Source organism: Arachis ipaensis, chromosome B04, assembly GCF_000816755.2.
Source record: "Arachis ipaensis cultivar K30076 chromosome B04, Araip1.1, whole genome shotgun sequence".
Lineage (NCBI taxonomy): Eukaryota > Viridiplantae > Streptophyta > Magnoliopsida > Fabales > Fabaceae > Arachis > Arachis ipaensis.
Genome location: NC_029788.2, coordinates 3319713 through 3341126, shown reverse-complemented (window position 1 = coordinate 3341126; position 21414 = coordinate 3319713). Strand labels below are relative to the sequence as shown.

At 33.5% G+C, this 21414-nt stretch overlaps 1 long non-coding RNA gene and 1 pseudogene across 11 annotated transcripts; both read left to right on the top strand.

The window, feature by feature from the left end:
- LOC107638437 lies at positions 4637-8877 on the top strand. Of its 11 annotated transcripts, none has more exons than XR_002360502.1 (5): positions 4637-5765; positions 6194-6271; positions 6424-7120; positions 8231-8300; positions 8553-8877. It is a non-coding gene; the product is annotated as an uncharacterized LOC107638437 (long non-coding RNA). The 11 variants fall into 11 exon arrangements; XR_002360505.1 differs by lacking the exon at positions 8231-8300 and adding an exon at positions 7891-7913 and having other exon boundaries at positions 8814-8877; XR_002360503.1 differs by lacking the exon at positions 8231-8300.
- Positions 17707-21206, top strand: LOC107635852 (annotated as a pseudogene).

Genomic DNA, 21414 nt, shown 5'->3' with positions numbered 1-21414 from the left:
CACACATTCTCCATCTTCCACTAGCTTTTTTGACCAGGACGACGTTGAATAGCCATGTCGAGTATTTAAGCTCTTTGATGAACTCAGCTTCAAGTAGCCTGGCTATTTGTTTGGCGACCTCATTGGCCCTTTCTTGGGACATTTTCCTTCGTCGCTGTGCTACTGGCTTTGCGTCTGGTTTGACGGCTAGTCGGTGGGACATGACCTTGGGATCCAAGCCCGGTATGTCTGATGGCGTCCACGCGAAGAGGTCGCCGTTTGCCCTTACGACCTCCATGAGGGGGCCCTTGAGTTCATGGGGCAGATTTTTGTTTACGAAGGTAAACTGTTTTGCCGACTTCCGTATCTGGAACTTCTCCATGTCCCCCTCTGGTTTTGGTCTCGGCTTGTCTTCTATCCTTATATCCAGGTTTGCCAAAAACACGCCAGCTGCCTTTTTAGACTCTTTTCTTAGGGAGAGACTGGCGTTGTCGTAGGCAACCACCGCTTCCAAGTCTCCCCTAATGGAGCCAACAGCTCCTTTGTCCGTCACGAACTTCATTGCTAGGAATTTAGTACATATCATAGCTGAAAATTCGTTGATAGTCTTTCTTCCTTTCGCTCTACTCGAAGGTTAGAGAGGGAAACCCCGGGTTGATCTGGAATGGGCGTTTGAGGTGTGCTCAGTGAGTTGATGGTGCCGGAGGAGAGGAGGACGAGGGGGGTGGCCTCCTGCAAAGACACTCCGACGGTCAAGATAGTGTCCGTACGAGGGGATGACCAAATTAGGTAAGATGTGACGTACCTTGGGGGGAGAGCTGTCCTCTCCCCTTATATACTGTGCAGGGCGGGCCCATGGATGACCTAGCCCACTGGCCAAGGAGCTTCTATGAGCTGTCCTAGTCCACGTGGGAGGAACAGGTCGTTCCAGACTTTGGATCGGGGACTCGGGTCTAATAAACATAATTATAAACCAAGTTTTCATCCAAAACATAATTATAAATATTGTTCCCAAAGCAAAATAAATATAATCCAAAACATAATTATAAATAGTCTCTAAAACAAAATAAACATAATCCAAAGCACTCAATTTTCATCTTCATTCTCTTGTAAGTTGGGTTGGAGAAAGTTGGGTTTTGGCAAAAAAAATTGTAAAAATACCCCTTGATAAAAAAAATACTAAGCCCGGCGGGGAAGCCCGCCCCACCCCGCCAAAGCCCGCCAAAACCCGCGGTTTAAGCAGTGCGGGTTAGGCGGGCTTTTGCTATTTGGCGGTCCTAATTTTCCAGCCCAGCTCGCCTTTTTTGGCGGGTTACGCGGGCCGACCCGACGGGTTTAGGCTCGTTTGTCACCCCTACCCACTGGCCAAGGAGCTTCTATGAGCTGTCCTAGTCCACGTGGGAGGAACAGGTTGTTCTAGACTTTGGATCGGGGACTCGGGGGCGGCCCCAAGGATACCGACCCGACTAGTGACCTGGGTCGTACGGAGTGTAAGCCGGGCGTGCCCCCGGTCGGGTGTTGGAAACCGATCCGTCGGACTCTTCCTGTCGTGAGGGATGGCTTGGGCCTGGGTCAGGGATGGCGCCCCGACCCGGCGACTAGTGGGGTTGGACTCTGGTCCGTAACAATACTAATTTGGCATAAGGACAATCACGTAACACAAGAAGGACGTCCTCTATGAGGTAGTTGCAGCGCGGGCAGCTAGTAGAGGCAGATAAATGTCTTCTTCTACTGATTGATATTTGTTAAAATAGCATCATTGGCGACTAACCAAAGGAAGGAGCGAATTCGCTCCGAACCGCTCCACTTCCAAATCAATTTGAAGACTCGATCCGGCGTGCTTTGATCCTCCCGAGGCGAGTTGTTGGCTGATTTAAGGTTGAAGCCTTCTTTCTTTCTTTTTTTTCTCCTCCTCCCTCTACTGGAAAGTTTAGTTTTTTTTTTTTAAAGTATTATTGAAAGACTCTCCTTGTAAGGGTGTGATCAAATTTTTTTAAAGCCCTAAAGATTAAAGAAACAAAGGCCTTCTTTTATTTGTTTGTCCACATTCCTATCTCTATAAGTGTATGTGTTTGTCAATGACAATTACAATGAAATAATGATCAATTGCCCTAATACCAAAAAAAAAAATGATCAATTTCCTTCATTTTTCCTGATGTCATTTCTCTTATTTACTCCAACAATTAGTTACTAATCTTGTTCCTTGATTTTTTTTTTGGTGATAGTATGAAATGAAACCAAAGCCATGAAATTAAGATTCAATTAATTTGTTTGGCAGAATTTCAATTATTATTAATTAAGTTAAAGCTGAGTTGGGCAAATGCAAATGAACAATGAAGAAAAATAAAATGTTCATTAATTTAATTTGGGTTTGGGAAAAGAAGCACTAAAAAAAAAACGATGCGCATGTGAGTGGTTGACAGCACTTCCTCCTATTTTTTTTTTCCCTTTTTCCGTTCGTTTCTTCTTCCTATTCCTAATCTAAGTTGGAGATGGAGGTTATAAAGTTTATGTACTCACTAAGGCAAAGGATGTCATTGTACCTGATGGCTCTAACCTTCAAGGGAGTCGTCGCGGTGGAGCAATGCCAGCGGTGGTGGTCGGGTTATGTTTTATCCAAATTTTTATTTAATTTTTGAAAAATATATATGAGAATTAGGTTAGATTAAGTGATTAACTTTGTTGTCCAATCCTTAAATATCACATATCACATATCACAAAAATGTAAAAGTGATGATTTTTATCTTATACTACAGGTCAGTAAAAGTCAACAGAAAATTTAACTTTGTTAATATTTAAATATATCTTTAATTAGAGAAAAAATTAAACATTAAATCTTTAAAAAATTAAGTTAAATTATGTGTGTTTAAAGACCACTTTAAATATTAATCTCTAAAAATATTAAGAGATCACATATATAATATGTACATATTTTTCAAAAGATATATACGATTCATATAAAACTGAGTTAAAGGTGTAAAGTATAATATTTTTTCTTTAAATATAATTTTTATTCATTGCTATTCTTGTTAAACAAAACGGTTTTTTCAAATTATTTTTAATGCCTTTTATAATTATATAATGTATTTAAAATATTTTTTGTTTTAATAAATAATAATATGTACTATTTTAAAATTCATTCCATATATATTAAAAATAAGACTGGCAGGACCTTTAATTATGGTGAACCTTCTTAATTTCGTCATTGAGCTTATTTCCGTAATGTTTGTGGGTCATGTCAGCGAGTTGGCTCTTTCTGGCGTTTCCATGGCCACCTCCTTTTCTTCTGTCACTGGCATCGATTTAGTGGTCAGTTCCTTTTATATATCTTAACACTCTTTTTATGGTTTCACTGATCGGATTTTTCTCCTTTTCTTTTCTTTTGTAATTTAAATTTATTAAAAAATATCAAATAAATTTAATCCGAACTGAACCATCCCAATATTTTGTTCGGTGTTAGTTATGAAAATATTTCAACACCTAATATGTATTTTAAATTTTTTTATTTTTTATTAAGTCACAGTTGACAACAAAAAATAAAAAATATGAGTATCGATAAATAGTGTAGTATCCAAAATATATCCGACATATAAATACATAAATACGACATCTTAACAAAGTATCCATATTTCATACTTACAAACTTAAACTAAAAATATAACATATCATTAACATCAGTTTTTATTTAACATATCATGTCATAGCATTTCTTATTTCGTATTAAAAAAATATACAAAAAACAAATGATGAATAAAATTCAAGAGTTAATAAATTAAAATTAAAAATTTCAGTAATTCTAATAACAAAACTTCATTCATTAAAATATGATTATCCAATTATTGTAAAATGTATGCAGTGCATCTGATTTTATTTTTGAGGAATGCTAGGAGGCCAACAACTTTTGTAATTTGTAGCCATCAAATAGCCATCAATAATAGTTTTATTGGTGTGAGATTGGTGTGAGATTTCATCCAATGACTCACTTTTCTTTGCTGGTTACATGCTGGCCAGAATTTAACAAAGTTGCTGGTCCTTAAACTTTTCTTTTATTTTTACTATTTATATTTTCATAAGTGAGAGGAGAAGAGCTCACCATAGAAATTATTTTCTTTGAATTTTATTTTTTCTTTTAATCCCGTGACTCAAATTTAGATCCGGTGATTCAATGCTTGAATAATATCATGTCATGGTCACAAACAGATCCAATGATGTCAGGAATGAATTTTTAGTCCAAACAAAGTGAAAAAAAAGTCCAATTCAATTAATATATATACTTTTAGTACTATGAGGATGTCATGTTGAATTTGACAATATAAAAATTGCTAATAAATAATTTAAAAATTGTCTTATAATTTTAAAATTGACAATAATACATGACAATTATATTAAATTTGTTTATATTAAAAATTATTGTTCTGAGAATTGGACCAGACTGATCGGTTCAATCAGGTTAACCGAAAATCAGTCATTTGATCGGTCCAGTTAGACTATAAAATCGTTCTGTAAAAAACCGGTCAAAAAAAGTCAAATTGGTGGTTAATTAATAAACCGACTGAATCGGACCGATTTTTTATAAGATCGGTTCACTCCTCCAAATTAAAACGGCGCCGTTTACAAAAAAAAAAAAAAAAAAAACAATCGATTGTTGTAAAACCTCTCTCTCTCTCGCCATCTCTGTCCGAGCTCTCTCTGTCGCTGCTCCTCGCCATGGGTCGTCGCCGCTTCTCTGCTCCTCGCCGTGGGTTGCCGCTTTTCTGCTCCTCGCCGTGGGTCGTTGCTGCTTCTCCCCTCATCTTCGTTTCTGCTTCTCTGCTCCGCACTGTGTCTCGCCGTCGTTGCTTCTCTTCGTGTGGAGTTTCTAGTCTCTGCTACAACCCTCTCAGGTCTCAAGTCTCTTCTTCTCTGCTTCAAGCCTTCAACCCTCTCAGGTCCCAAGTTTCAGTCTCTAACTCTCCCTGATTCTATCTCCCTGACTCTATAACTTTGAAATTTGAAATTTATTCTGAACATGCATATGATGTATTATTGATGATTCTGCTGGATTTTGAGATATTAATGTTTTGAATTTTTATTTGAATTCTGTCCGTTGATCTTGAATTAATTCTGCTGAGATTGAGTTATAAATTCAATTGTATAATTTATTTATTCTGCTGAGATTGATTTTTAAATCCAATATTTTATATTTGTTTTGGTGAATTGTTGTTTTGCTGTTATTGATTCAAAATCAAAACAGTGCCACAATTCTGCATTGAAATTACTATATGGCTTCCTATGATTTGGTTGAGTATGATTCTTAGGTTGGGTATCTGTTTTGGATGTTCTGAAGAGTGACTTGATTGATTTACAGAAGTTCACATATGGGAGAGTTAATTTTTTAAAAAAATTATTTTATATTTAATTAAATCAGTTGAATCCCGGTTGAACCAGTAAATCATTAAACCAATTACTTAACCGGTTCTCGCAACCTTGGTTTTTATTTGTTGTGCATCTGTTATACTGAGTTACATATTTTTTAAACACATCTATATTTGGATAATCCCTCAACTACCTTTAGTTATTTCATTGTTAGATCACACATAATATGCTCAACTAGCTGTATCTATGATAAAATAGTGTTGAAGTTTCTGGTGTTTTCATGATAGGTTGAATGGTTGATCTAAATAGAGCAGGGCACCTTTGCTTGAGATAGTTTCCGAGCCTTATATAAAAACCGGTATTGAAGCAGTAGAGCATGCAACAGAAATACGGAGATTGGTTCGGCATTTGGGAGTGATCAATGGCAATATGTAAGAAGGATCTCTTCGTTCTGATCTCTTTGTTACATTATTATACTCCTTGCAATTGAAATAAATTTTGTGATCTTAGCCATCGTGATTTTTTTTAAATAAATTGGTTTGGGGTGCAAAGTGGAGGAGCAACTTGGATCCGTTGATTTCAAAGTATAAACATGATGGTATTCTTCATTTACCATCTAATTAAGTTTTTTTTTTTATTTATTTTAAAAGATGACAGTCTATATTTACATAGACTTTTTATTCAAATTTTATGTTTTCTTAAAGTTTAAGGATAGACATGGGATGCACCATATACATGTAGTCAACTTATATGTTAACCAAGCATTGAACATCAATTTATATAGTATTAATGATAATAGAGTTGAAGACTTAAATTCAGCTGAGTATGTTTTCTTATTTTAGTTCACTCTTTCTTTTAGGAAAACTTTCTCTATACTAACAGTTCGTGGGTGTCTTAAGTATCTAAATCTACTACCAGCAAAAGTACATAATTCAAGGTGTAAATTTCAATTCACTTCTTAATTATTTTACTAATGTCAATCTTAGTACATGTACTATCTAAATATCTTACTAGATATAGCAAATTTCTCTTCTCTATATAAGGATCTAATTAAATAAGAAGCTAATTTATTTTTTTATTTCAATGCAGTCCCCCAAACATATATCACCAACGTAGAAAGTGCAAATGTATGGACCACTCGCAAATTAACTTTTTCATACTAAGCATAATATGTATTTGTGTGGACTTGGCATTTATACATATATTTTTTCCCTCTAATTTTGGTTAACTTAATTATGACTTGATGCCTAAAAGATTGAAAGTCTCAATATTTATTCTTAAGCTTTTGAATATCACAAATTGTATTGCAGGGTCAGCAGGCAGTACACTAAAATTTTGGGATTTAGAATCCTTTGAACTGATTGGATCTACTAAACAAGAGGTTTCTCATTTAGTGTCGTGTGAGTCATGGTGTTAGCAATAGCAATTATTGGTGGTTTGGATTGTGCAGTTTCTCTCTTTTAAATGTTCTTAGTGTGCATTATTTTCTTTTTTCTGGTTCACCCCATGATGTACAAGCACACATATAGTAGAGGTCATGGTTCTCTATGAATTTTGGTAGATGTTTTTGCTTAATGTTTCCTTTATGGTTCCTTTTTTATATGTTGATTTTACTAAAATTATTTGAGATCTGATTTCTAACAACCAGAACTTACCAACAATAGAAATGGGCACATTACCAGACAGCAAAGCTGCAAAGGCTTCTCGATAGTGCAATATGAAGACAAGATCCATGGGTGTGAAGAATTCCACTAAGAAAACTATTAGAAGGAATCACAAATAAGTGGTAATTCGTTTTTCCAATTAATCTACTGATAGTTGTCATTTACTTATGGGGTTTTTCTTAGGCTTTAGTATGAGATTGGGTTCTATTTTGATGTGAAGTATTTCGAGCACATTGCTTGATAGTAAGTTTGATGATGTTGATAAGTTCCTTTCTGCATTCGCAAGGATTGATGAGAACGAACATTAAACCTATATCTACATTAATTTGAATAAACAAGTAAGTTTCCATAAGATTCCTTAGTGGTGTCACTTTGTGTATGTTCTATTATGTTGTCATTAATTATTCATTTTAATTATCCGTTTAAATATTTTATATCTGATTTGGTTAGTAACCATGGTACCAAGACTATAAATGTCCTCACGAAGGAACCATAGATCATTCTAGATTATCAAGGGAAAAAAAAAAGAAGAAAAATTGCTTTCTTTAGTGTGCAGGCAGAAAATCTTTTGATATCTCATTCATACATAAGCAAGATTCTACTTTTTAAAGAGAAAAAGTAAACAGAACGAAGAACAAATAAAACACAAAATTTAACAGTTTAGTTTCTTTTTCCTCACTTAAGAGCAGATGCATGAAACAGGACATAGTTGAACTTATTAATAAAATTAACAGATCCTCCATTACTATTCAGTTTATTAATAAGATTTGAAGAATCACCAATGGGGCCACTATTTTATTTGTGGGTGAGTTCGTTCTGGTTTGTTTCCTTCTTAGATTAATGGTATGTATCAATTGCTTCGCAACATTAGTATTTGATATTCTTCTTTCAGTGGTTATGTTTTAGTTCGATGAGGTGGATTTAACTGGCGCAAAGTTTGAATATTTATGGTTTGGAGTAAATATTTATGGTTTGTTGAGATGGTGAATTTGTCTCTTTGTCTTGAAAAATTTATATGTTTGGCAAATATATGCATTTAAACCATTTTTACAATTTTTCTTTCGAAAGTCTCTGTTCCTATAGAATTAAGATAGTTCTTTCTTAGACTTTTTCATTTATGAGAATCTATTGTTCTACATAATAAGAGTTTAGAGATCAACTATTTTGCATTGCGTGCATTGTGCATCCTGTTTTCTAGAAAAATAACTATTTATATTTCTTAAATGATTTAGGGCCATGAACTTCTCAAAAAACTTGCTTATGTGACTGATAAATTTGATAGGAAATCCCTCGAACAATTACGTGAGTAAGAAGATTCAGTACTTTGTTGTACTTAATGTTCTGGCTCTTTTTTTTTCCTTTGTACTTAGTGTTCAATGCTTTTTTTTCTTTTTCATTTTCGTTGATGTGCCTTCTCCTGCTTATTTGCTTTTCAAAGAGTTGGGTACTGATTTGCCTATATATTATGACTTATTTTTTTCTATTTGAGGGATATAATTTTGCTTTTAAAATATTGGGTTGCCATTGTTTGATTGAGTTCTTTGTTTGTTACAGAGGATTCTGCACCACAATTCCTAATGATTTTAGATTCAGAAAAATTAAGCTCTCTTTCCCATACGTTTTTTTATCCACTTAGTCATTTATCAATTTATTCTATGGTTGAAATCATAATTGTGAATTTCTGACACCTGATAGTGGATTTTGTATACTTTATTCTCCAATTGGTTTCTTTTTATATTAATGGTATGTATCAATTGCTTCACAACATTAGTATTTGGTATTCTTCTTTCAGTTGTTATGTTTTAGTTGGATGAGGTGGATCTGGCTGATGCAAAGTTTGAATATTTATGGTTTGGAGTGCATATATATATATTTTTTTAAAATCATGAAGCTTTTTATTATTTGCTGCTTTAGCTTTCATTATTGTATATTCACGCTCAAACTACACAAACTATATCTTTTCCAGCTAATTTTTGTTGAGATAGTGAATTGTCTCTTATCTTGAAAATTTTATGTTTGGCAAATATATGCATTTAAACCATTTTTTCAATTTTTCTTTTGAAAGCCTCTATTCCTATAGAATTAAGATAGTTGTTTCTTAGACTCTTCCATTTATGTGAACCTATTATTCTACATATCATGTTTTTATTTTTCTCTATTACGTATCATGTTTTTATTTATTTTTTATTATAGAGTTTAATTAATATATATTTTTAAAATACTTGTTAAATTTATAAATTAAAATTTTTTATTAAAAATATACAAAATTTAAATTTTTAATATATTTATTTTATAATCATTAAATTAAAGTATTTTAAGCAGATTTTTAGTAGAGTAGAACCTAAGTTATACCTGGGTTCCAGTGTATTTATAATAGAGCTGTTAACCACTTTTGTTTGAGTCATTCTATTTTTTTTTATAGATAATTATTTCTTCCAGGTGGTGTAGTGAACCTTTTTTCTTGTTGGGAAATGGATCCTCTCCATTTTTTTTATTGGAGACAATAAAGTGTAATCTCTCACCTTTAATTCTTAAGTGGGACCAGAAATAAATAAGAGAGAACAATGAACGGTAAAATTAAAAACTGGATATCATCCAATTTTTTTTCCACTAGACGGATCCACTCCCATCTTGTTGAGTTTGATTTTTATTTATTGGACCAAAATATGAACAGTTAGTTAAAGTTAAAAACTTAAAATTCACGTATAATTGTCTTGTTTTGATGTGAAATTGATAATTAAAAATTATTAGATTATAATTTAATTAAATCTATCAATTTATTTAACGATTCTAAACTATCCATTTTATATAACGATAATGACATATAAGTCTTTGTCATTAGCTAAACCCATTATAAACAATAATCTTCATTTTTTACTAAAAAAATATTTTGCAATATGATTTTAGTACTTACATTAGGTCCATTTCATGGCACTTTCCTTTTTTTTTGTCAGGAACAATTACTTAACAGAAATAATATAATTATTATTATATAGGTTTTTTATAAAGTGGAAAGAGAAAACATTTTGAAAAAGTTCCCTTTTTTTTTTTCCTTGAAGAGCAAAAGAAAGCATTGTTTGCCCATTGGAATTTTTTCCTGCATTTTCCAATATTTTCTTTTAATAATCTCTCAAATCGTTTAACTAGTCACCTCCTCCTCTTTTTTTTTTGTTGTTGTTGTTGTATCACTTGTATGTAGTATTGTGTAATTTATTTATAAATGATCTTTTTGTGTTGACAATTTTCTATATTTGATTCATCATCTTTCTAATTAAGTATTTATTTGGCTCTGAGATCAAATAAATGTCAATTAAGTGCTTAGATTCACTCTTTTTTGTATGGGTATACGTTATATTTTTTGCTTATCTACTGGTCAATTTATTCCTTAGGAATTGTGATTCTAGCGAAAATTTTACATTTCACATTTTTTTGAAAAATAAATACACCAGATTAAATAGGGCTACGTAGCCTCTTTTCTCAAATGTCATCTATATCTAATCTAATGGCTCTATGAGTTTATGACTCCACTCACTAGCTTATCTCCCCCGCCTGGCTCGTTGTTTTAAACTCTTATTTTTATTCCATGATGGCCTCTTCTATGCCTTCAATCGAAATTGAATTAGAAATCGGATATGTAAATTTCACAATTTCACCGCTGTTTTAAACTCTTATTTTTATTCCATGATGGCCTCTTCTATGCCTTCAATCGAAATTGAATTAGAAATCGGATACGTAAATTTCACAATTTCACTTTATGGATACGCAATCCCATCCTCTTTGCATACAGGATATAAATTGAAAATGAGTTACGTTAACATATAATAATTCTAATTTGGTAGATGATTTTTATTGGATGCATAATTTTTTTTTCTCTAATTAAAAATATTAAAACAAACTACTAAAATTGTCCTTAATTTTTAAAGAGCTCAACAAAAATAATTAGATCATTATTTAAAAAATGCATTAAAAAATTAAACCAAAATTTGATCTCAATAATTTTTTATCTTTTTAAAGTATTTTTTTTATTAACAAAAAAATTGTAAAAAAAATTATTTGGTGTAATCACTGAATTTTAAGTATAAAATGTGATTTTTTGAATCATATTTGTAAAAAATATATTAAAATAAATTTTACTTGTATAATTCTTTTTATCGTGGTTAAAAGAAATTTTCTTTAATTAATAAATTTTATTAAATTTAAATTTTTATTCTTTTGACCCAATGATATTTGTAGAAAAACCAACAAAAACCATTTACAAACATACGCATAAAATCATACAATTTTATTTGATGGTAATCAGTAGCTAAAAGAAGAGAAGGTTGAATCTTAGCCCTTTTTTCGTTGAATATTGATTTCTGATTTTTCAAAGAACTTCAGGCGATATTTCTGCTTTTTGGTCTCGTGTCGAGTTGAGAGACACTTTTGTTTTGTCTCGTACCGAATTGAGAGATATTTTTGTTTTTGTCTCTTGATAAACAGAAACAGAGAAAGGAGTAGGGATGAAGAATTAACACCAGATATATTCTGGTTTAGCCATTAGGTACAATGTAGCCTACATCCAGTCTTCATCACAACAATGATGGAATTTCATTATGTTATCACAACATTACAAACACCAATTTTTTTCTAGGAACTACCCATTTTTATCTGGGACAAATCCAAATTCTACACCCAATCTGGATTTGAATAGGACTCAAAACTGTAAAGTGCTAACTCAACTTGCAAGGGAATCCCCACAAGATCATGGCACACAACAGAAAGATGTACAAAGAAATTATGAGACATCTATAACTTTTTCTCTAATATTGATCACTGTCTTTTTTCTCTCACTGGTTTTTTCTTACAAACTTCACCATGCATGTATGCCTTTTACCATGAGACTCAGACAGATAATACTAAGAAAAAGAAAATAAAATGAACACCATTGAAGGAGAAGAACTCATAAAGCTTCAGGGTAGCTATGAGAACTCTGTGCTTACTCTCCTTGATCTCAACCCTTGGCCGTTCACCCTTATTATAGAAGGGGAAGCTTCCAAGGTTGAAACTGGTTCAATCAAGCAACTTCTTCTCTAACCAAAAACAGCAGCGGTTCGGACAAAGAGAAGAGAGAGAAAAAACCAAAAATCAACATGCATGTATCTCTCTCAACCCTTTTCATCAAGCTCCTTCCATCTGAACCCTTGATCTTGTCTTTGGCTCCAAGAAAGAATTTGGAATCCTTGATGATCTTCTGACCCAGGACAGCTTCTTGCCTTCCATTTTTGCTTCTTCTTACGTGTAGCTCAGCGGCTATCTTCTTTCTTTGATGAACAAAAATAGAACTAAACTTCTTTACCTTAGATTTGCTTCTTCACCGAGGCAGATTGTTTCTTTTATTGGCATCAAAATCTTGAGGCCATCTTCTAAAATCTTTCCTTCTGAAGTAAAGATATTCCTTTCTTCTTTATAGCTTTTTTTTCTGTAAGCTTTTTTTGATAACTTCTACAATCTTCTTCTCTGATGGATGTGACCGAAAGACAAGAGAGAGAAGAGAGAAGAGAGAAGCTTTCAATGCACAATAAACTCAATTTAATTTTGAGTTTCGGTTACCAAGGAGTGCATTTAACCAAATTGAATTTTGAATTCCAATCACAAGAGGAGTAAGTAACTGAGGCTTGCTTTGAGAACCTTTGGGTTCCTTTCCTTGATCCTTTAATATTGGTCTATGGGCTTGTGATATGGGCCACTTTCATTTCAACATAAAACCACTTATGTTTAAATTAATTTTTGCACAAAGCTTAAATTCAAATAACAAGTTGGGCTTATGTTACTTCTCGCCTAATAGGAAATCTGCACAATAACAAATATATCAACCAAACAATTGAAATAATTTAAGATTACATAAAATTAAAATTGCTGAGATTGAAAATTAATGTATTATGTATAAATATATGCTAACATGCTTCTTAATTCATTTTTTTGGTAATTATCAGTGTAAAAATAATTGAAATCAAATTAGTAAGACATAAATTGCCAATAATAATAATGCTTTATTTTTTCTATTTATCTTTTTTTTTAATCACAATTCTTTCACTTTATTAGTATACTTAAAAACTAATTTTCTTTTTTATTATGCAATTTCAATCTAAATATTGTGATTTCAATTCAATATATATATAACATGGAAAGAAACAAAGCAAACACTATCCTATATCCGAGCGGATGATTTGCTGGAGATCAGCACAAGGCTCAGATCAAATAACATGATTAGAGTTACTCTTGGCACCATATCTAGCCATCCAATCCGCAGCTCTATTTGCTTCTCGGGACACCCACTCAACGTGAACAAGCCAAAGACGAGATAAAAACTCATGAATCCTGTGAACCAAATCTGTTATTTCAGATGAATACCCACTTGTAAGCTCATGCATGATGGGCATAATGTCAAGGCAATCCGTTTCACATATAATATCCCTCAAACCGCAATCCCAGCTAAAACCAGCCCATCCAAGTAGCAAATAATTCACATCTGATAATAGACCAGGGAGAATGCTTCCAGAGCAGCCCGAGATCCAATCTCTGTTAGAATCTCTAATAATACACCCAAATTCTGCTAAATTTGAATCTAGATACAAGCTTGAATCACAATTAACTTTAAAACTATTGTCTACCGGTGGTTCCCAACACAGGCAATTTCGGAGAGACCTAAAGGCATTGTTTCAACTCCTGTAAACCTGTAAGTCTTTGGCGGTAATTCTGGCCAAGGCAACAACCTTGTGGTCTGTCCAAGGGTTGTCAGTAATGAATATGTCATTGCACCTATGTCTCTATACCCACCAAAGTCCTGCACCAAAAGACGCCTCATTGTTAGCCAAGGCCTTCCGAAACCACTCTTCAAGAGCAGTACCCGTCGTCGAGTCCAGGATACTAGGATCCAACATATGCCAAATTGCCTTTGATCGTTCACAGTCTCTAAGGCAATGCTCCATAGTCTCCTGTGCCTTGTTACATCTCTTACACATATCTGAAGAAGCTAAATGCCATTTGAATTGAAAGGTCTCAGTTGGTAGAGCATCATGTAAGCCAAGCCACATAGTAAATTTGAACTTCTCCGGAATGTTTGTACTCCACAACCAGTTCTAGTTACTATTGGCATTCCAATTTAATGTTTTCTCTAATAACCATCTATAACCCTCCTTTGCACTATACTTTTTTGTTGCTGCAGGCCACCACTCCCACGGTGGCTCCAACTCAGTCGAACTAGGATATCTCGGACCATAAATAAACTGCTTAATCTCATGCGGAATAGGCGTGGTAAGACTATCAACCTCCCAGGACACCCCTTTCCACAAGTTAGCCACTATGAAATCTGATTCAGAAATATGTACATAAGGAACAAAGTTGCAAAGCTTACCAAAAGACTATTATTGATATTTATACTTTTATAGGCACTAAAACACATAAAACTCTCGAACTTTAAATTCCGCACAAAAAATTCAACAAAATACTGAATAAAAATATTTCTACAAATATAATTGGATCAAAAGAATAAAAATTTTTAAATATTATAAAATTCAATAATTACAAAAAAATTTTTATTCAACAATAATAAAAAAACATCCAAGTGAAATTCAAATTTTAAAATACCCGGTTGAACCGACAACCCGGTTTGGGTCCGGTTCAACCGGTTCAGTCCTTTAGGTCCATTTTTGGACCGTTTTCTTCAAAATTGGTGTCAAAATTCTCGTTTCGATGAGCTCTACCCTATTTTGATATAATATTCGCATTTCTAATCCTCCTTATTAAAAAATAATTTATTAACTAATTATCTACTAATTTAACCGGGGTTTACACTCTTCATGCTCATTTAGAGGGCAGTCTCAAATTCTCAATCCTATCTTTGGTATAAAAAAAATAGATTTTGAAAAAAAATTATTTCAAACAGGGGATTAACCTAATGTCATCCACTCATCCTTAGCCACCATTTGTTACAACTTATAGCACACTCTTCATAAGTTAAGATCACTGACTAAATAAGTAAAAAAGCAAATATGTCTGACAGAACCTTTAATTATTGTGAATATATAAAATTCAATAATTACAGAAAATTTTTTGTTTAAAAATAATAAAAAAAATCCAAATGAAATTCAAATTTTAAAACACCATATATATATAATTTTAATTTAATTCGAGTCTCAATCCTATCTTTGATAAAACAAAAAGAGAGAGAGAGAGAGAGTAGATTTTGAAAAAAAAAATTTATTTTCAACAGGGGATTAATCTAATGTCATCCTTAGCCACCATTTTTTATGTCTCCATAAAACTCAACTAAATATAAACCTAATCTACAATGTTACAACTGTTAGGATTTGGTTGAATTAGTCCCAGATTGCTTAGGATAGCAAATGGAGTGGGTGACCTAGGCTATAAATTTGAGGCTAAGTTCTCCATATTTTTTGCACCAGTCGGAAACACTTAAAGCTTGTATCTGACTTTTCTTTTCCTCTATACTCTTTGATTAGCAAGTGTTGTGAGGTGTAGTTAAATATTTGCTTTGAGAGTGTGGGTGTACTGGGGTGCCGGTGTTAGAGAGAAAGAAGTCTATGTGTTGTAACAATTTTCACATAGTGATATTCTTTGGTTGTCATTTGACAACGGCCGTAGTTTTTTTTTCTCCAGTAATTGGGATTTTCCACGTTAAATTCTTGTGTTATGATTGTGTCTATTTTATTTCTCTGTGAAAGGTATTTTCTCAAGGGGGAATGGTGAATTATTTCCAACATGTGGTATCAGAGTTTCGGTTCAGTGGGATTTATTCTTAGTATGCTCTGTGGTTGCAGCCTAGTCTGACCTTCCACATCAGAAAAGAATTTTGTCCTGTGGCTTGAGGTTGATCTTTGGTTGCTGTTGTTGTTGCTAGAAGGCAGTGTGACACTGTAAGAGTGCAGTTTGGAAAGGTTCTGGCTAAGGAAAGACTTGGTATTTAAGTGTGTCCATTGTGACCCACCTCTCTTTCCTGGGGACCCTTCTTAGTACACGGTCTACAGTTGAGTTATACTATTCCAGTATACGGTTGCAACAATGTCAGGATATTCAAGTGCTGTGAAGCTTGAAATAGAGAAATTTGATGGAAGAATCAATTTTGGCTTGTGGCAAATACAAGTCAAGGATGTGTTGATACAATCAGGTTTGCACAAGGCGTTGAAGGAGAAGATCTCTGGTATGAAGGATGAAGAATGGGAGGAACTAGATTTGAGAGCTGCAAGTGCTATTCGCCTGTGTTTGGCTAAGAATGTTCTTGCAAATATGCAAGGAATGAAAACAGTCAAGGAACTTTGGGATAAACTCGAAGGGTTGTATCAGGCAAAGGGCATCTCAAATCGGTTGTTCTTGAAGGAGCAGTTCCATAATCTGCGCATGGATCACAATGTGAAAATCTCTGACCATCTTAGTGCTATCAATGGTATTGTCTCTGAATTAGAGGCAATTGGAGTGAAAATTGATGATGAAGATAAGGCACTGAGGCTCATATTGTCTCTTCCCTCTTCCTATGAGTATATCAAACCTGTTTTAATGTATGGGAAGGAAACTCTGAATTTTGAAGAAGTTGCCAGTAAGCTCATTGCTGAAGAAAGAAGAATGAAAAATGAGGGTAGCACTTCATCAGATTTGTCGCTTGTAGCTAGAAGTGACAATTATGGAAAAGAAAATCGTGGAAGGAGTGTAACATGCTAGAAATGTGGAAAGCCTGGGCATGTAAAGAGAAATTGTCCAGGTAATGCGGTTTCAGAAAAAGACTCTCAATCTGATACTTGCAATATTTCTCTCTCTATGAGAGAAGATGATGTTCTCTAGAAGATAAGAAGTATCCTCATGGTATTGCCGCACTGCCATGGATAAGGATGAGTTGTGGCAATCGGGTCCACAATTGCACACGGGCATTGGTTGGCGTTGAGATGCAAGGTGTGTGGCGGAGTTATGTCGATGGCTGAAGAACTTCCAGGAAAAGCCAATTTAAAAGTTGCACCATGAATTTTCAGCAAGGTTTCGATCTGTACCAAGGCAAAATGCTTGGAGTGGTCTAATTCCAAGTGAGTATACTTTCATGGTGGAGTATGATAGTTCTCTGAACTATGATTGTCGGTATAGACAATGGCAGCAAAGAATTGTCGGTGTTGACTATGGAAGCTGAAGATGTGTGACTATTTCAATCAAGGTGGAGATTGTTAGGATTTGGTTGAATTAGTCCCACATTACTTAGGATAGCAAATGGAATGGGTGGCCTAGGCTATAAATTTGAGGCTAAGTTCTCCATATTTTTTGCACCAGTCGGAAACACTTAAAGCTTGTATCTGACTTTTCTTTTCCTCTATACTCTTTGATTAGCTAGTGTTATGAGGTGTAGTTAAATATTTGCTTTGAGAGTGTGGGTGTACTGGGGTGCCGGTGTTAGAGAGAAAGAAGTCTATGGGTTGTAACAATTTTCACATAGTGATATTCTTTGGTTGTCATTTGACAACGGCCGTGGTTTTTTTTTCTCCAGTAATTGGGATTTTCCACGTTAAATTCTTGTGTTGTGATTGTATCTATTTTATTTCTCTATGAAAGGTATTTTCTCAAGGGGGAATGCTGAATTATTCCCAACAACAACACACTCTTCATAAGTTCTATCATCTGAGACAAACTTATTCTTTATTCAACAACTTATGTAAGAATATATAAATTAGCCATGGAGGGAGAATACAAGAATAATACCGGTGTCTCTATTGAGCCTAATGTATCAAAGCAAAATAAGTTAAGATCAGTGGTTAAAGAAGTGAGAAAGCAAATATGTCTGACAGGACCTTTAATTATGGTGAACCTTCTTAATTTTGCCATTGAGCTTATTTACGTAATGTTTGTGGGTCATGTCAGCGAGTTGGCTCTCTCTGGCGTTTTCATGGCCACCTTCTTTTCTTCTGTCACTGGCATTGGTTTAGTGGTCAGTTCCTTTTATATCTCTTAACATTCTTTTTACGGTTTCACTAATCGGATTTTTCTCCTCTTCTTTTCCTTTATAATTTGAATTTATTAAAAAATATCAAATAAATATAATCCGAACTGAACCATCCCAATATTTTGTTCAATGTTAGTTATGAAAATATTTCAACACCAAACCCGATTACTCCCCTCCATTGCATGGAAACTAGAAGCGATTACTAATTCATTGCCAACTGTTTTTATTGAATCGACTAACCTTGTGTTCAACTCTTTGTTGGTTTCATATAATGACAGATGGAAATGGCAAGTGGCTTGGATACCTTTTATGGCCAATCGTATGGAGCAGGACAGCATGGCATGTTAGGCGTATACGTTCAGAAAGCCATGCTTAATAAAATTTCTTAATGGTGAGGCTAAAATATTTTAATTTTAATCAAAAATTTATTAATTTTGCTATTGAAATTTTTTAAGATTCTGAATTTGATAACTGTTTTTATGCTTAATAGTTGAATTTTTAATTAATAAAATTTAATTAATGCTTTCTTAAAATAATTGAATTGTCATTTATTTCATTTTGGTTTGTTTATTTCTTTGAAAAAAAATTACATAAAATTAAAATTGATGAGACTGAAAATTAATGTATTTTGTTTAAATATATGCTAATGTGCTTCTTAATTCGTTTTTTTTTAATTATCATTGTAAAAACAATTGAAATCAAATTAGTAAGAGAAAATTTGCCAATAATAGTAATACTTTATTTTTTCTATTTATCTTTTTTTTTTATTTTATTTGTCACAACTCTTTCATTTTATTAGTATTCTTAAAAACTAATTTTCTTTTTTATTATGCAATTTCAATCTAAATAGTGTGATTTCATTTCAATATTATATTTAAAACAGACTATTATTGATATTTATACTTTTATAGGCACTAAAACACATAAAACTCTCGAACTTTAAATTTCATACAAAAAATTCAACAAAATACTAAATAAAAATATTTCTACAAATATAATTGGGTCAAAAGAATAAAATTTTTTAAATATTATAAAATTCAATAATTACAAAATTTTTTATTTAACAATAATAAAAATATATCCAAATGAAATTGAAATTTTAAAACACAATATGTATATATAATTTTAATTTAATTCGAGTCTCAATCCTATCTTTGATAAAAAAAAAGAGTAGATTTTGAAAAAAATTTATTTTAAATAGGGGATTAACCTAATGTCATCCTTAGCCACTATTTTTTATGCCTCCCTAAAACTCAACTAAATATAAACCTAATCTATTGTGTTACAACACACTCTTCATAAGTTCTATCATCTGAGACTAACTTGTTCTTCCTTATAAACTTCTTAATTCCACAACTTATGCAAAAATAAGTTAAGATCAGTGGTTAAAGAAGTGAGAAAGCAAATATGTCTGGCAGGACCTTTAATTATGGTGAACCTTCTTAATTTCGCCATTGAGCTTATTTTCGTAATGTTTATGGGTCATGTCAGCGAGTTGGCTCTTTCCGGCATTTCCATGGCCACCTCCTTTTCTTCTGTCACTGGCATCGATTTAGTGGTCAGTTCCTTTTATATATCTTAACACTCTTTTTATGGTTTCACTGATCGGATTTTTCTCCTTTTCTTTTCTTTTGTAATTTAAATTTATTAAAAAATATCAAATAAATATAATCCGAACTGAACCATCCCAATATTTTGTTCGGTGTTAGTTATAAAAATATTTCAACACCAAACTCGATTACTCCCTTCCATAGCATGAAAACTAGAAGCGATTACTAATTCATTGCCAACTGTTTCTATTGAATCGACTAACCTTGTTGACTGTTTCTACTGAATCGACGAACCTTGTGTTCAACTCCTTGTTGGTTTCATATGATGACAGATGGGAATGGCAAGTGCCTTGGATACCTTTTGTGGCCAATCATATGGACCAGGACAGTATGACATGTTAGGCGTACACGTTCAGAAAGCCATGCTTGTTCTTATCATCTTATGCGTACCATCTCTATCATTTGGGCAAACACAAAATCCATATTGATTTTATTTGGCCAAGATCACGAAATCTCCACAGAAGTAGGAAGATATGCTCAGTTAATCATTCCATACCTTTTTGCCTCTAGTGTTCTTCAGTGTCAGACTAGATTTCTACAGACACAGAACATTGGAGTTCCAATGATGCTCAGCTCTGGAATAGCTACTGCACTGCATGCTGCTTTGTGTTGGGCGTTAGTATTAAAATATGACTTAGGGAGTAGAGGAGCTGCCATATCAAATTGTATATCGTATTGGGTGAATGTGTTGAGACTTGCGTTCTATATTAAGTTTTCTCCAAAATGTTCACAAACTTGGACGGGTTTTCAGTGGAGGCATTCCATGACATTCCTTCTTTTTTGAAACTTGCTATTCCTTCTGCTATTATGGTTTGGTAAGTTTCTACTAACTGTTGCTTTTCTCACCATTATACTGTTCGAGATCCTCTACAAATGAGTTTTTGTTTGGTTCCCATTATGCTGAGCAGCTTGGAACTGTGGTCGTTTGAATTGATGGTTCTCCTATCTGGTCGTCTTCCAAATCCAAAGTTGCAAACATCAGTGCTTTCTATTTGGTTAGTTCCACATTTGATGTAGTTCTCACAATTCTTAGCTACCAGCACTTTACATGTTATTGTGGATATTATTATTTGCACCTATATTAATTAATGTTGAAAATTACAGTGTGAATACAGCATTAACTATTTGGATGATCCCGTTTGGATTAAGTGGAGCTATAAGGTAACTTAATTACTGCTACGTGCTTATGAATATTTAGAATTCTGTGACAACAAATGTCGAGATCAAAGTAACAATTGTAATTGCATAATTATTTGTTTGTGTTACAGTACTCGTGTATCTAACGAACTTGGAGTTGGTAATCCTTGGTCTGCACGTTTAGCAGTGCGTGTAGTGGTAGTAGCAGCCATTATTGAGGGTATTCTGGTTGCAACACTGATGATAATGATACGCAACGTTTGGGGCCATGTTTACAGTAACAACGTACAAGTGGTTCGACAGGTAGGATTTATGCTGCCAATTCTTGCAGCATCCAATTTCTTGGACGGGCTGCAGGGTGTTGTCTCAGGAATTGTCCGAGGATGCGGTTGGCAAAAAATGGGTGTTTTTATTAACTTAGGGTCATATTATGTAGTTGGAGTTCCGTCAGCTATTGTGTTAGCTTTTGCTTTGCATATTGAATAAATTAGATTTTCATAATTTGTTCTAGTTTATCACCAAACAGAATACAAAAACATAAAATTTTATGTCTCTGTCCATCAGTGTCTTGTCCTGTCCTGTTCTCAGAAACAAACGCAGCCTAGAGATTTTCAATGAAGCAGAGAGTATTGATCCCTGGTTGCGTTCGCCTCTTGCTCCATAGAGGTAATACACTACACTATTATATGTCTCT